The 17,286-nt window shown below is 47.5% G+C and overlaps 1 protein-coding gene across 10 annotated transcripts in view; it reads right to left on the bottom strand.

Annotated features, from left to right (window-relative positions):
• The window catches only part of LOC139275001 (zinc finger protein 462-like), a 189,675-nt gene that overhangs the window by 65,626 nt on the left and 106,763 nt on the right, over window positions 1-17,286 (bottom strand). For 5 of the 10 annotated variants that reach the window (XM_070891840.1, XM_070891842.1, XM_070891847.1 and 2 more), the window contains 2 exons: window positions 16,989-17,085; window positions 8,548-8,689 (listed from right to left, as the gene is read on the bottom strand). The exons of 2 other annotated variants lie outside the window; for them this stretch is intronic. The gene's annotated coding sequence lies outside the window, so the exon portion shown is untranslated. The remainder of the gene's footprint in view (window positions 1-8,547; window positions 8,690-16,988; window positions 17,086-17,286) is intronic. 3 more of the 10 variants (XM_070891844.1, XM_070891846.1, XM_070891841.1) reach the window with 1 other exon arrangement.

Below are 17,286 nucleotides of genomic sequence, written 5' to 3'. Positions count from 1 at the left end.
ATTGGCCAAAGTATATGTTATAAATTTCTATTCACATGCTAAAATCAGCCATCCCACTGGAGCCATTTTATAATATTGTTGGTGACTTCAATCAACCAACAATCACTTTCAGGTAGTCCAAGTAATAATGGAGCTTCACAATGCAATCACGAATAACACCGTGAACCATAAGTAACAGTCAAGTTGTGAAAGTAGTGTGTGGGCATCATTAAAATTATTTCCCATATTGCAGATTCTCGAAGGAATACTGTCTTGACAAATGATCATAAAATGAATATTTTGGGTAATTTTCCTGTTGCTGGCAGGAGGCAGCTTTTTGTCCAAATTAGCAATATGCAAATGAGACAGAGCAAGGACTTTGATATTTCATCCTTCCAGAATCCATAATTCAAGATAAAATTAGTGAGTGTTTAGAATCGTATTGACTAATTAAGAAGTCAGCATGGATTTATTAAGTTATTCAGATTTGACAATTTTTTTTAAAAAGTAAAGTGGATGAAGTGTACATGGATTTCCAGAGGCTTTTAATAGCGTGTCTCACAAGAGGGTTGTTAGAACAATAAAAACATTTTGCATAGAAGGTAAAGTAGTCATATGGAAAGAAAGTTAGTTGAAACAAGAAACAAAACTTTCAGGTAAATTTGTGTTCCTTGGATTAGAGCAGATTTGTAAGTGGTGTATTCCAGGGGCCAGTGCTGGATCCACTTTCGTTTTTTGTATGGATAGATGATTTCGACTTTGGCATAGAGAGCATAATCTTGAAATTTGTTGATCTAAAAGTAAGGGGGTATGACAAATAACAAGAGTTATATAGATTTCAGAAAGTCACAGGTTAGCAGAATGGCACACAGGTGACAGATGCAACTTAAGTGTATCTAAGGGTTAAGACATGGCAGGAGAGCTCGGTCGGGTGTTATGCTCCTCCTGTACCATGTGGGAACTCAGGGACGCTTCCGGTGTCCCTGACGACTACGTGTGCGGGAAGTGTGTCCACCTCCAGCTCCTGACGGCCCGCGTTGCGGAGTTGGAGCTGAAAGTGGATTCACTCTGGAGCATCCACGATGCTGAGAATGACGTGAGTATCACGTGTAGTGAGTTGGTCTTACCGCAGGGAAAGGGTCCACAGCCAGATAGGGAATGGAAGACCAGCAGGAAGAGTAGTGCAAGGAAGGTAGTGCAGGGGTCCCCTGTGGTCATCCCCCTGCAAAACAGATACACCGCTTTGGGTACTGTTGAGGGGAATGACTCATCAGGGGAGGGCAGCAGCAGCCAAGTTCATGGCACCGTGGCTGGCTCTGCTGCACAGGAGGGCAAGAAAAAGAGTGGGAGAGCAATAGTGATAGGGGATTCAATTGTGAGGGGAATAGATAGGCGTTTCTGCGGCCGCAACCGAGACTCCAGGATGGTATGTTGCCTCCCTGGTGCAAGGGTCAAGGATGTCTCGGAGCGGGTGCAGGACATTCTGAAATGGGAGGGAGAACAGCCAGTTGTCGTGGTGCACATTGGTACCAACGACATAGGCAAAAAAAGGGATGAGGTCCTACGAAACGAATTTAAGGAGCTAGGAGCTAAATTAAAAAGTAGGACCTCAAAAGTAGTAATCTCGGGATTGCTACCAGTGCCACGTGATAGTCAGAGTAGGAATCGCAGGATAGCGCAGATGAATACGTGGCTTGAGCAGTGGTGCAGCAGGGAGGGATTCAAATTCCTGGGGCATTGGGACCGGTTCTGGGGGAGGTGGGACCAGTACAAACCGGACGGTCTGCACCTGGGCAGGACTGGAACCAATGTCCTAGGGGGAGTGTTTGCTAGTGCTGTTGGGGAGGATTTAAACTAATATGGCAGGGGGATGGGAACCAATGCAGGGAGACAGAGGGAAACAAAAAGGAGACAAAAGCAAAAGACAGAAAGGAGATGAGGAAAAGTGGAGGGCAGAGAAACCCAAGGCAAAAAACAAAAAGGGCCACTGTACAGCAAAATTCTAAAAGGACAAAGGGTGTTAATAAAACAAGCCTGAAGGCTTTGTGTCTTAATGCAAGGAGTATCCGCAATAAGGTGGATGAATTAATTGTGCAAATAGATGTTAACAAATATGATGTGATTGGGATTACGGAGACGTGGCTCCAGGATGATCAGGGCTGGGAACTCAACATTCAGGGGTATTCAACATTCAGGAAGGATAGAATAAAAGGAAAAGGAGGTGGGGTAGCATTGCTGGTTAAAGAGGAGATTAATGCAATAGTTAGGAAAGACATTAGCTTGGATGATGTGGAATCTATATGGGTAGAGCTGCAGAACACCAAAGGGCAAAAAACGTTAGTAGGAGTTGTGTACAGACCTCCAAACAGTAATAGGGATGTTGGGGAGGGCATTAAACAGGAAATTAGGGGTGCATGCAATAAAGGTGTAGCAGTTATAATGGGTGACTTTAATATGCACATAGATTGGGCTAGCCAAACTGGAAGCAATACGGTGGAGGAGGATTTCCTGGAGTGCATAAGGGATGGTTTTCTAGACCAATATGTTGAGGAACCAACTAGGGGGGAGGCCATCTTAGACTGGGTGTTGTGTAATGAGAGAGGATTAATTAGCAATCTCATTGTGCGAGGCCCCTTGGGGAAGAGTGACCATAATATGGTGGAATTCTGCATTAGGATGGAGAATGAAACAGTAATTTCAGAGACCATGGTCCAGAACTTAAAGAAGGGTAACTTTGAAGGTATGAGGCGTGAATTGGCTAGGATAGATTGGCGAATGATACTTAGGGGGTTGACTGTGGATGGGCAATGGCAGACATTTAGAGACCGCATGGATGAAGTACAACAATTGTACATTCCTGTCTGGCGTAAAAATAAAAAGGGAAAGGTGGCTCAACCGTGGCTATCTAGGGAAATCAGGGATAGTATTAAAGCCAAGGAAGTGGCATACAAATTGGCCAGAAATAGCAGCGAACCTGGGGACTGGGAGAAATTTAGAACTCAGCAGAGGAGGACAAAGGGTTTGATTAGGACAGGGAAAATGGAGTACGAGAAGAAGCTTGCAGGGAACATTAAGGCGGATTGCAAAAGTTTCTATAGGTATGTAAAGAGAAAAAGGTTGGTGAAGACAAACGTAGGTCCACTGCAGTCAGAATCAGGGGAAGTCATAACGGGGAACAAAGAAATGGCGGACCAATTGAACAAGTACTTTGGTTCGGTATTCACTAAGGAGGATACAAACAACCTTCCGGATACAAAAGGGGTCAGAGGGTCTAGTAAGGAGGGGGAACTGAGGGAAATCTTTATTAGTCGGGAAATTGTGTTGGGGAAATTGATGGGATTGAAGGCCGATAAATCCCCAGGGCCTGATGGATTGCATCCTAGAGTACTTAAGGAGGTGGCCTTGGAAATAGCGGATGCATTGACAGTCATTTTCCAACATTCCATTGACTCTGGATCAGTTCCTATGGAGTGGAGGGTAGCCAATGTAACCCCACTTTTTAAAAAAGGAGGGAGAGAGAAAACAGGGAATTATAGACCGGTCAGCCTGACCTCAGTAGTGGGTAAAATGATGGAATCAATTATTAAGGATGTCATAGCAGTGCATCTGGAAAATGGTGACATGATAGGTCCAAGTCAGCATGGATTTGTGAAAGGGAAATCATGCTTGACAAATCTTCTGGAATTTTTTGAGGATGTTTCCAGTAAAGTGGACAAAGGAGAACCAGTTGATGTGGTATATTTGGTCTTTCAGAAGGCTTTCGACAAGGTCCCACACAAGAGATTAATGTGCAAAGTTAAAGCACATGGGATTGGGGGTAGTGTGCTGATGTGGATTGAGAACTGGTTGTCAGACAGGAAGCAAAGAGTAGGAGTAAACGGGTACTTTTCAGAATGGCAGGCAGTGACTAGTGGAGTGCCGCAAGGTTCTGTGCTGGGGCCCCAGCTGTTTACATTGTACATTAATGATTTAGACGAGGGGATTAAATGCAGTATCTTCAAATTTGCAGATGATACTAAGTTGGGTGGCAGTGTGAGCTGCGAGGAGGATGCTATTAGCCTGCAGAGTGACTTGGATAGGTTAGGTGAGTGGGCAAATGCATGGCAGATGAAGTATAATGTGGATAAATGTGAGGTTATCCACTTTGGTGGTAAAAACAGAGAGACAGACTATTATCTGAATGGTGACAGATTAGGAAAAGGGAAGGTGCAACGAGACCTGGGTGTCATGGTACATCAGTCATTGAAGGTTGGCATGCAGGTACAGCAGGCGGTTAAGAAAGCAAATGGCATGTTGGCCTTCATAGCGAGGGGATTTGAATACAGGGGCAGGGAGGTGTTGCTACAGTTGTACAGGGCCTTGGTGAGGCCACACCTGGAGTATTGTGTACAGTTTTGGTCTCCTAACTTGAGGAAGGACATTCTTGCTATTGAGGGAGTGCAGCGAAGGTTCACCAGACTGATTCCCGGGATGGCGGGACTGACCTATCAAGAAAGATTGGATCAACTGGGCTTGTATTCACTGGAGTTCAGAAGAATGAGAGGGGATCTCATAGAAACGTTTAAAATTCTGACGGGTTTAGACAGGTTAGATGCAGAAAGAATGTTCCCAATGTTGGGGAAGTCCAGAACCAGGGGTCACAGTCTAAGGATAAGGGGTAAGCCATTTAGGACCGAGATGAGGAGAAACTTCTTCACCCAGAGAGTGGTGAACCTGTGGAATTCTCTACCACAGAAAGTAGTTGAGGCCAATTCACTAAATATATTCAAAAGGGAGTTAGATGAAGTCCTTACTACTCGGGGGATCAAGGGGTATGGCGAGAAAGCAGGAAGGGGGTACTGAAGTTTCATGTTCAGCCATGAACTCATTGAATGGCGGTGCAGGCTAGAAGGGCCGAATGGCCTACTCCTGCACCTATTTTCTATGTTTCTATGTTAATGTGGTTAAGTGTGAGGTAATATCTTTTGAAAGCAAATACAGGGAATCGGAGTATATATTCTCTGGCCCAGATTTTATGGTCAGTGGTGAACAAATGACACTCGCTGTCCGTTACTCTCACAGCTGCCCACAGACTTTTAGTGGGCTTTTGCGCGGTGACTTATACAGACTTTTAGTGGGCTTCTGCGCGATGACTTATACAGACTTTTAGTGGGCTTTTGCGCGATGACTTATGGTAATTAGAGAACAATTTCAGAGGGGCGCACTCTACATGGGATCTGAAGAGGACAAGCAACAGCATGTGTCTTCAACCAGTCAGATACTTAGCCATGCAGAGTCTAAACCAGTAAGTGTAAGTTAGAATATTTAATTCAATGTCAATTCATGTACAGAAAGCAAAATTAAGACAGGGAAAGAAAGATGGGATTAAGAGAAAGAAAAAGTTTAAAAAAAAACTGGAGTAGAAATTCAGACATCCCTGGGCCCGTACAAAGTTTCTACGAGCCCGGGAAGGCATTGGAAAAGCCGTTTTTTTAGCACGCAATGCGCATGTGCTGTAAACCGGCTTTTCCGATCCGTCAAGCTGGAGCGAGGACATTTGTACGTGCAAGATTGCGATATTTACGCATATCTTGTCCAGCAAATGTCCTCACAAATCTTGCGCCTGAAAAAACAGGTGCATAGCCTACTTTTACTGGAGCAAGTGTTTTAAAACACACAAAAACATATTAAAATAAAGTTATGAAAACAGGTTTTATTGTTTAAAACCCTCCTCACTACGGTATGTTTATTTTAAGGCATAATCAAAAAAACGTTTTTAAAAATTGGGAAACTATTTTTTTTATGAGACAATAATTTTAATTTAAATGAATCTTAAATATGTAGTGTACATTTTCTATTTTTTATTAGTATTTTGGGGGGTTTCTCATTCATAATAATAGGAGTTTTAGACTTGCGCGCGCAGGGAGAGGAGGCCCGCGGATCGGGAACTCGAGCGGGTGCAGCAGCTTCAGGTAGGTGCACATTTTTTCTCTAAAATCCTGTCGAATGCCCTCGGGAAGGAGAAAGCAGAATTTCTGCGCCATTAAAATTGTTTTCCAAATCTCTAACAATAATTAAAGGATGCGCATATTTGCAATACAACATGCTCTGATTGGCTCTCCATGATCACATGACCTGATTGTTGATTGGTCCCCTTGGAGGCTAAGACACACCGAGCAGTTTCTCTGGAATGTCTAATTAGAACCACCCTGCCCAAGTTCTCAGTGGCTTTGCAGCGTAATTTGAGCCATTCCGACTGTCATCTCTCGACAAGATAGAGCAGCCCAAGCTCCTGCCCCATCCCAGCCCAAGCTCCTGACCCATCCCAGCCCAAGCTCCTGACCTCATCCTGCCCCCGCCCGCCGCCCCATAGATGGGACATTGGGTGTGGGTTAGATTGTTAATAGGTTGATTGGGTGTGAAGTGAATAGTGACACATGCACCGAGCTTTCTGAGAAAATGGTTGTGGCTGTAAAGGGGTGGGGTTGGAAAAACGTGATGCCTCTTCCCCGAGTCCCCCGGTCTCTCGCCCTCGCCTTGGCCCCCTCGCCCCGCACCCAGTCCTTCGCCCTCCTCTTCTCCCTCCCCTCAGTCTCTCTCTCTCTCTCTCTCTCTTTCCCTTCTCCCTCACCTCAGTCTCTCTCTCTCCTCTCCTTATCCCCAGTCTCTCTCTCTCTCTCGCTCCTCTCCTCTCCTTAGCCCCAGTCTCTCTCTCTCTTCGCCCCCCCGTCCCCCAACCCCAGTCTCTCTCTCTCTCTCTCGCTCCTCTCCTCTCCTTAGCCCCAGTCTCTCTCTCTCTTCGCCCCCCCCGTCCCCCAACCCCAGTCTCTCTCTCTCTCCCCTCTCTCTCCCCCAGTCTCTCTCCCCTCTCAGTCTCTCTCTCGCTCTCCCACCTTCTACCACAGAAGGTCGCGAAGATGTTCGTGTTGATAATTGCAGTGATATTCTGGACAAAAGTCCTGGAGATAATCCATAGCTAGACACACGCGGCGCAGCTCCACACGGCACAGCTCCAGTATATGTGCCTGACTTCCAATGTTGGGTTCGAGGAGTCTGCACGTGCGCGGGAGGATGGGGTGGTGTCCAGTGGGCGGTGGCGCATAAGCGTCGGAGGCGGAGTCCAGGGCGCACAGGCACAGTAGGATGCTCAAAAAAAACTAGTGCAAATAATCACTCCGATAATTAAAATCTGAAGAAATTAGTTACCACACCTATAAAAGTTCATTTTCAGTGTCAGAGAGGTTGTCTGGTCATAATCAAGACTTGCATGTCGTTAAATATTTACTTAAACTTGAATGGACTAGCCATAACCTTTCTGGCGAGTTCAGTGTGTATATATTGCCGAAGTACAGCAACTTCATGACATTCCATGTATTTCAATGCTGAATCTCTTGGCGAGATACACCGACAGGGAAGCTTGTGGAGGAGCAGGGCAGCTCTGACAGCAACTTCCTGATTTCCGCATTTTAACTGCAGGTGCAGATGCTGGAAGTTGCTGCCCGATTTACTCCATAGTAATGGTGGCCTCTGATATAACTGATAGCCTCACTGTTAGTTTTACTGAAAAATCTGAGCCAATATAGTTATGAGGACAAACCTAAGATACTTAAAACTATATCTGCTAGAGAAGAGAAAGCTAAGGAGATTTAATGAGTTTTTTAAAATTATGAGTGGATTTAAGAGAGATTTTTAAAATTATTTCTTTGGATGTGGGCATCGCTGACAAGGCCAGCAATTTTTGCCGATCCCTAACTGACCTGAGAAAGTGGTGGTGGGCCGCCTTCTGGGTTGGATATAACTAAGTGGCTTGGTAGGATACTTCAAAGGCCAGTTGATTCAAACACAATGATGTGTCCTATAAAGACCAGACTGTATAAGACGACAGATTTCCTTCCCTGAAGGATATCAGTGAGGCAGTTGGGTTTTGTTGACAATCTGACAAATTCATGGTCACTCTTACTGATAACCACTTTTTATTTCCAGATTTTTAAACTGACTTCAAATAGTCAAATGGCCATGCTGTGAATTAAACTTGCAGTTTATTAAATATTAGTCCAGGCCTCTTGAATATTAGTCTAGTGGCATAACAACTACTCTACTGTAACCCAATAATTAGTGATATTGGAAAGACTTTTCTCTGATTGGTGGGTGACTGACCAGAGCTCATCAGTTTAAATTTGTCACCGAGACTGAGGATAGAGGTTTGGAGAAATCTTTTCATGTGGGAAGTTGCCAGAGCATGGAACGTTTTGCCCTGGTGAATGGCAGAGACTGTTGGGTCTTTTAAGTGAAAATCAGATTATAGAAATTTGAAGTAGAGGATGATGCATTGTTATAGGGGAAAGTAGGACAATGGGTTTGTGGAATTACCTAGCCAAGAACTGGCAGACATGGACCGAATGGCCTTTTGTGGTATAAACTTCTGTCGGTCTGTAGAGGCAGGTCCAGTCCCAGAGCTTGTGTGGCATTTACAAAAATCATCCAAAGGCTGTGTGTACTTTAAATCCTGAGCCAGCTTAGCCTCGAAGGGTTAAGCTAGTATAAATTTTCTATTTTAGGGCCTATGTTTAGAGGAAAAGTATGTTGCACCTTTTATTCTTTTCTTGAGTCTGTAGGTATAGGGAAATACATATTTTCAGTGTGAAACTACATTCCGTTCACATCTCTTAGACAGATGTACCACTTGTTTTTAAACTTGTCTTTTCTTGGTATTGTTTATTCAGTCCACCTTCTGTAAAGAAACACGTATTATATTCTTGTTGCCAGTGTATGGAGTAAGGGTTCCTTTTATGATCCTGGGTCAAGCAATCATTTAGCTAGATAGTGGACAGGAAAAGGTACACTCCAGGTTGTAGGGAATGTGAGGTCCACTTACAGAAATGACTGCTAACACTGAGCCCATGAAAATACCTAGCATAAAAATCCAAAAACTGTGACAGTTGTGGCAGCTTTGGTTGGAAAAGCAAATAACACTCATTGGCCAAATACTGATTTAAATGCTTAAAATTTAAGGTGTCTTGAACAGTGATGGTCCAAAATATAGACAAGAGGCCCGAATGATTTCGACAAGGAATTTGATCGAGTACCTTCAGATTGATAAGCGTGGTGCTCAATGCGCGGCATGGTCACTGAGGACCGGAGAACATCCCCTTCACTCTCACCTCTCTCTATCACCCCGCCATCACACCAGTGGCCACTCTCTCCCCATTTGACTGCCGCACTGAGCGGCGCTCCGGGGAGAATAACGCCGTCGCTTGTTTCCCCTCCCTCCTCCCTCGTGCCCCGCTCGCCATTGGCCGAAATGCACTGTACTTCACAATTCCCCCGCCTTGCTATTGGCTGCCGCCCTGTCAATCAGTCTGGATGGAGTGCGCCCGCCCGCTCCCTGCTCTCAACGGTTGGGGGAGGGAGCGCGAGGACATGATTAGCATAATTAGCATAACCTGCGCGGGTTAGGAGAGGGGCTGGGCCGCGCTGAGTGACGTGGCTGGCTCCGCCAATAAGAAGCCTGTTGCTAGGGGCGGTGATGTCTTTTGCAAAGATGCCCACCTCACCCACCCAGGCCCAAAAGTTCACAATCCCCACCCCATACTCAAACCTTATTTCTTTCTAAATGTTCATCCTCCATCAGCTCCAACTTGCCCAAAACCCCGCCATCTGCATCTTCTTCCCCCTTGCCCATTACTCCTGGCCTCACTGGCCTACACTGTCTCCCTGGGCACCAACGTTAATATTGATATCCTCCTCTACACATCCCTCCATGTCTTCACCTGGGCATCCCTCGCCTCCCTCTGCCAGCCCCGCCCTCGCACTCTTGCCTGTTGAGGGTTTTGTCCCTCTGGCAGGAGATCGGCAGGATTTCGGGTGGGGTGGAGAGTGCCTATGTTGCGATGCACAATATCGTGGGACGGCATGGACTGCCTAGTCTCCACCCGTCCCTCAATGTCCGTATGAGGATAGAAGGAATAGGAGCAGGAGTCGGCCACTTGGCGTCTCGACCCTGCTCCGACATTCAATAAGATCACGGCCCATCGGAAACCCTCACCACATTTAAAAAGTGCTTGGATGTGCACTTGAAGTGCCGTCACCTGCAGGGCTACGGACCGAGAGCTGGAAAGGGGGATTAGGCTGGAGAGCCCCTTGTTGGCCGGCACAGACATGATGGGCTGAAATGGCCCCCTTCCGTGCTGTAAACTGCTATGATTCTATGATTCTATACAGAAGAAAAAGCAAAAGAGCAAGATTTCATCTAAGTGTGAATATTTCAAATAAAAGAGTGAGACCTTCACTTGAAGTTTCAGCTGCGTTTCAGAAGGGTGGAGAATTAGTTGAGAGTTATTAAGGGCCCCAAGTTTCGGCTTGAGTTGCTCCTGTTTTTTTGGAACAACTGGTTTAGAATGGAGTATCTTAGAAATTTCAATTCTCGGCATTTAGTTTGCTCCAGTTCTAGTCAGTTAGAACAGTTTCACTTTGCAACAGAATTTTTTTTTCAAAAGGGGGCGTGTCCGGCCACTTATGCCTTTTTTGAAAGTTTAGGCAGTGAAAACTTACTCCAAACGAACAGAATGGAGTAAGTGAAGATTTTTGTACGCTCAGAAAAACTTTGCATACACTTTACAGATCAGGCGTAGGTTACAAATTAGGCGTAGGGAACGGGGCGGGAGGGGTGAAGAGAAGTAATTAAATTCGACAATCATTCAACAGTCATACTTATACAAATAAAGATCCAACCTGAATAAAAATTTATAAACAAAGCAAAGATGAAATATTCCATGTTCCTACCTGTGTGAAACAGCATCAGGCTTCGAGCTGCGGTGCTTCAGGCAGGCCTTACTTCCATCAGTGTCTGGACGGCAGCCGAAGAAACAGCAAGCAGCTTTCGAGCTGCGAAGGGGACGGAGGCCATTCGGCCAGGGGATAGGGTTGGCGTTAAGCCACAGCGGCGGCAGCAGAAGCCTCCGAGCTGTGAAGACTGAGGCTGTTCGGTCAGGGGTCCATGAGACAAATCTTCACTTTTCCTCTAGTCCCTTTAAAAATGGCCGAGTGCCATTGTTTATATGCCACTGCGCGTGCGCGCGCGCGCGCGCTCCAACGCGCACGCGCAGGGTTGCCGGCACGACGTTGCCTTATTTAAATTAGCCCCGCCCCCCACTACTTGTAGAATCGCCGTGAATCTCTTGCTCTGCCCCCCCCCCCCCCACTGTTCTGTGCACACCGCGGCAAGCTGCTGAAGACCTGCAGGGAGCCGGAGAATATGCAAGTATTTTTTCGGTGCACTTTCGAGCGCGAAAAACGGGCGTCCAGGTCGGGGCTGCGCCGTTCTCGGCGCGGCCCGAAACTTGGGCCCTTAGAGAGTTAAATTGAAGATAATTATACTCAGAATATTGGGACAGGGAATATAAATAGGTATTATCACGTTATTTCTGGTAAATAGTTTTTATATAATTGAAATTATTTTGTAAATAGTTTTTACATAGTGAAGTTATTTACTGATATTGTTGGGGCCTATCAAACTGACTGGTATACAGCGTAGAGAGTACAGAGAATGCAGAGTACAGCGATGAGAGTATAGAGTAGAGAGATTATTAAAATTAGTGAAAGTAATTAATCGATAATGATGGGGCCCATGCTTTCCCTGCCTTTAACTGCAATTGCTCACACATTGGTTACTGAAAGGATGTGTAAAGTCCTTACACAATACCACAAATCCACACGAGGCACATTCTGTGGACAAGGTCACTCCATGACCTGAACCTTTATTCACAGGACCAGGAAGTGATGACCCTGTGTGGGACCTCCTTTTATTATATACCTGGATGACCAGGTGAGAAGTGTCTCCCACAAGTTCATCCCCTGTGGTCAAGGTGTGCATTTCTTATGTATATACAGTGTTGTTACATAAAGGTTACATACATGACATCACCTCTCCTCAACATCTTATTGGGATGATAGGTTAAGTCTCTTGGGTGGTCTGCACTCTCGCATGGAGCGCTGCAATTGAGGCTCTGGTTGTTGAGCCTTGGTATGCGTGGTTCCGGGCTGACCACCGGGACTGTGCATGCTGCTGAATGTTCTTGTTGCTCGTTCACTGGTGGTGGTGTGAATACCATCTCATGATCTTCCTCAGGTTCCTAAGTGTCCATGCTGAACCTTTTTTTCACTTGGTCCAGATGCTTGCGGCATATCTGCCCATTGTTAAGTTTAACCACTATGACCCTATTCCCCTCTTTGTCTATTACAGTACCCTCGAGCCATTTGGGCCCCAAAGCGTGATTGAGAACAAATACCGGGTCATCAATTTCTATACATCTCCCCCTTGAATTTCGGTCATGGTACTCGTTTTGGGACTGGCGCTTGCCCTCAACAATGTCAGACAGGACTGGATGAATGAGGGACAACCGAGTTTTGAGTGTTCGTTTCATGAGTAGCTCCGCAGGTGGGACCCCCGTGAGCGAGTGCGGTGGAGACCTATAGGCCAGCAGGAGGCGCGATAGGCGGCATTGAAGGGAGGGTCCTTGAATCCGGAGCATGCCTTGCTTTATGATTTGGACCTCACGTTCCGCCTGGCCATTGGAGGCCAGCTTGAACGGTGCTGTCCTGACATGGTTAATGCTAGTACCCGGCATGAACTCCCGGAATTTGTAGCTTGTGAAACATGGGCCATTATCGCTAACAAGGAAGTCTGGCAAGCCGTGGGTCGCAAAGACCGCACGCAGACTCTCCACGATGGTGGATATCGTGCACAAATTCAAAATGATGCGTACTCGAAATGAATCGAGTGCATCAACCACAATGAGAATCATTTTTCTCATGAACGGGCACGCGTAGTCTACGTGAATACGTGACCATGGCCTGGTGGGCCAGGGCCACGGGCTGAGCGGGGCCTCCCTGAGGGCATTACCTAGCTGGGCACATGTCGTGCACCTGCGAATACAGTGTTCTAGGTCTGAATCAATTCCCGGCCACCACACATGTGACCGGGCAATGGCCTTCATCAGCATGATGCCCGGGTGCTCGCTGTGGAGTTCCCTGACGAATGCTTCCCTGCCCCTCTGGGGCATGACTACCCGGTTGCTCCATAATAGGCAGTCGGCTTGGATGGAGAGCTCATCCATCCGTCTGTGAAGCGGCCCAACCTCCTCAGGGCAGGCTCCGTGTGCGGGTGCCCAATCACCGGTCAAGAAACATTTCTTAATCAAGGATAGGAGGGGATCTCTGTTGGTCCAGATTTTGATCTGGCGGGCTGTGATGGGGGAGCCTGCGCTGTCAAAGGCATCGGCAGCCATGACGATCTTAGCGCTTTGCTCCGCTGCCCCCGTGGTGGTGGCCAGTGTAAGCCTGCTGAGCGCGTCAGCGCAATTTTCCGTGCCAGGCTGGTGCAGTCATATGCAGCAAGTGTGAGAACCCATCGCTGTATGCGAGCTGATGCGTTGGCATTGATAACATCCCTGCTGTCAGACAGCAAGGCTAACGGCTTGTGGTCCGTTTCTAATTCGAACCTCCTGTCAAAAAGGTACTGATGCATCTTTCTCACCCCATAGACACATGCGAGTGCTTCCTTCTCAACCATCCTATAACCCCGTTCAGCTTGAGCGCGCGACCTGGAGGCATAAGCTACAGGTTATAGTGGGCCCTCAGTGTTACCCTGCTGCAACACGCATCCAACCCCATAGGACGATGCATCACATGTCAGAACCAATTTCTTATGGGGGTCGTACAGGGTCAACAACTTATTTGAGCAAAGTAGGTTCCGCCTACTTTGAAAGCCCGTTCCTGACAGTCACCCCAAAACCAATCACAACCCTTACGCAGGAGCACGTGTAGCGGCTCCAACAATGTGCTTAAGTTCGGCAGAAAGTTCCCGAAATAGTTCAAGAGTCCCAGAAATGAACGCAACTCCGATGTGTTGCAGGGCCTGCGCGCTCGTTGAATCGCCTCAGTTTTGGATTCGGTAGGCCGAATCCCATCTGCAGCAACCCTTCTGCCCAGAAACTCGACCTCGGGAGCCAAAAACGCAACCTTAGACTTCTTGAGTCGCAGGCCTACCCGATCCAGTCGGCGTAGCACCTCCTCCAGGTTGTGGAGGTGTTCCTCGGTGTCACGACCGGTGATAAGGGTGTCGTCCTGAAATACGATTGTTCCAGGGATGGATTTGAGCAGGCTTTCCATGTTTCTTTCAAAAATCGCGGCCGCTGATCGAATGCCAAACAGACACTTGTAAACAAACAGGCCCTTGTGCGTGGTGATGGTGGTCAGTAGTTTCGATTTGTCGGCCAGTTCTTGGGTCATGTAGGTTAAGGTGAGGTCCAACTTGGTGAACAGTTGGCCGCCAGCCAGCGTGACAAAAATTCCTCGGTTCCCGGGAGCGGGTATTGGTCTTATAGGAACACCCGGTTGATAGTGACCTTGTAGTCGCCACAGATCCTGACTGAGCCATCTGCTTTTAGGGCGGGAACGATGGGGCTTGCCCAGTTGCTGAATTAAACAGGCGAGATGATGCCCTCTCTCAGCAACCGGTCCAACTCGCTCTCAATTTTCTCCCGCATCACATATGGCACAGCTCTGGCTTTGTGGTGCACTGGTCTGGCGTCCGGGGTGATGCGCATCACCACTTTGGTCGCTTTGAATGTCCCGACGCCAGGCTGAAATAGTGACTCAAATTGCTGGAGGACCTGTGAGCATGGACTTCGCTCCACAGATGACATGGCGTGCACATCCCCCCATTTCCAGTTAATTTCAGCTAACCAGCTCCTCCCCAACAGTGCGGGACCATTGCCCGGGACAATCCAGAGCAGCAGGCGGTTCACCGATCCATTGTATGTGACCGCCAACATTGCACTGCCTAGCTCGAATGATTTCTTTGGTGTACATCCGTAATTGCGTCTCAATGCGTTCTAGTTTGGGTCTGCTGGCTTTGAGTGGCCACAGCTTTTCAAATTGTTGAACACTCATGAGTGACTGGCTGGCCCCGTGTCCAGCTCCATGCGTACCGGGATGCTGTTTAATCGGACTTTCATCATCATAGGTGGCGTTTTGGTATATGAGCTGTGAATGTTTGCCACATGAACCTGCTGAACTTCCTTGTCCATTGATTTATCCCAAGCGTCATCCTACCTTGCAGACCCCTCATCTGGTTCATCCGCCTCGTATATTAGCCTGGTTACAGGCTTTCTGCACATTCTGGCTAAATGGCCACTGAGGTTACAATTTCGGCAGATGAACTGTTGAAACCTGCAAGTCCTGGCAGCATGTCTTCCCCCACACCTCCAGCATGAACTGAGATTCCCATTGTTGTGAACAAAAGAGCTGTTGCCAGGCATTCCTCACTGATTGTTCCTTTGACTGTTCTTGAGCACCCTGTTAGTAGGTGTCAATGGCCCCATCCCAGGCCGCATTGTCCACTGGAGGGGGGGGCGGGGGCGTAAATGTCCATTCAGCCTGCCATTGTCTCTGTTGGAGACTTACTCTTGGGTCTATTGTTGCCTGGGGTGTCTCAAACTGCCCTTGCCTGCCTGCGGGGCTCTGTGTCGCGTTTATGATACTGACTCCCTGATCCATTGGAGGTAGAATTGCGCGCGTATATTATCTTGGTTTCCTCCTTCCCCGCCATAAAAGTCTGAGCGATCAACGTCGCCGCTTCCAAGGACAAGTCCTTGGTCTCAATTAGCTTTCTGAAAATCCCAGCATGACCGATGCCCTCAATAAAGAAATCCCTTAGCATCTCCCCACTGCAGGCATTCGTGAACTTACAGGCTGGCCAAGCACCGGAGGTCCGTAACGAAATCCGGTATGCTCTGTCCTTCCCGAGTTGGTGTGTATAGAATCTGTGTCGGGCCATGTGTACGCTGCTCGCCGGTTTGAGGTGCTCACCGATTAGTTTGCTGAGCTCTTCGAAGGTTTTGTCCGCCGGCTTCTCGCGTGCGAGCAGGTCTTTCATGAACGCGTAAGTCTTAGGTCCACAGCTGGTCAGCAGATGAGTCCTTCGCTTGTCGGCCGCTGCGTCTCCCAGCCAGTCCTTTGTGACAAAACTCTGCTGGAGCCTTTCAATGAAATCGTCTCCGTTCTCACCAACACAGTACTGTTCATCTGTGCTGCCGGTGGCCATTCTTGTGGGTCGATGATTCCCGCTTCTCGTCGCCAATGTAAAGTCCTTCCACAATACCACAAATCCACACGAGAAACATTCTGTGGACAAGGTCACTCTATGACCTGAACCTTTATTCACAGGACCAAGAAGTGATGACCCTGCATGGGACCTCCCTTTTTATATACCTGGGTGACCAGGTGAGGAGTGTCTCCCACAAGTTCACTCCCTGTGGGCAAGGTGTGCATTTCTTACGTATATACAGTATTGCAGTGTTGTTACACAAAGGTTACATACATGACGGGATCAATCGAAGAGGTGGCAGAGAAATGCGTAGACTGAGACGAAGACAGAGGAGGAGACCGGACAGCCAACGAAGGTACTTGGAAAAGCAATCTTACCTGAACTTGTCTGAAAATGCTTGTCTTAGGAGGCTGCGATTCCGGAAGGAGGTCATCGATGAGATATTTCAACTCGTCAAGGATGATCTGCAGCCTTGCAGCACCATCAGAACCACACTGTCCGTTGAGGTGAAGGTTACTGCTGCCCTAATCTTTTACGCATCGGGATCTTTTCAGGCTTCAGCTGGCGACATCTGCTATATCAGCACGCTACACACTGCTGCATTCGACAGGTGACTGAAACCTTTCACGCTCGCAGGATGCACTTCATAAGCTTCCCAACAACCAGGGAGGCACAGACCGAGAGGGCTTTGGGTTTCTCGAGAATAGCAGACTTCCCCAAGGTGCAGGGAGCAATAGACTGCACACACATTGCCCTGAAAGCACCCTTAAAGAACACAGAGGTGTTTCATAACAGAAAGGGGTTCCACTCACTAAATGTGCAGCTTGTTGTCGACTACAACCAAACAATTTTAACAGTGAATGCTACATTTCCTGGCAGCACCCATGATGCGCACATCTTACGTGAAAGTGTTATTCCTAACCTGTTTGTTAATCAGCCAGAAGGTCACGGTTGGATGCTGGGGGATAAAGGATATGGCCTTGCCAGTTGGCTGATGACCCCTCTGTGTAATCCTGTCACTGAAGCACAGAAACGGTATAATGAAAGTCACATAGCGATTCGCAACATCGTTGAAAAGACAATTGGGGTCCTAAAGCAGCGCTTCAGATGTCTGGATCATTCTGGAGGCAGCCTGCAGTACCACCCTGATCAGGTAGCAGAGTTTATTGTGGTGTGTTGCATGCTGCATAACCTAGCTATAAAGAGAGGACAAATAATGC

This window comes from Pristiophorus japonicus, chromosome 10 (genome assembly GCF_044704955.1).
Source record: "Pristiophorus japonicus isolate sPriJap1 chromosome 10, sPriJap1.hap1, whole genome shotgun sequence".
Lineage (NCBI taxonomy): Eukaryota > Metazoa > Chordata > Chondrichthyes > Pristiophoridae > Pristiophorus > Pristiophorus japonicus.
The sequence above is the reverse complement of the archived record's forward strand: the minus strand, read 5'-3'. Positions and strand labels throughout refer to the sequence as shown.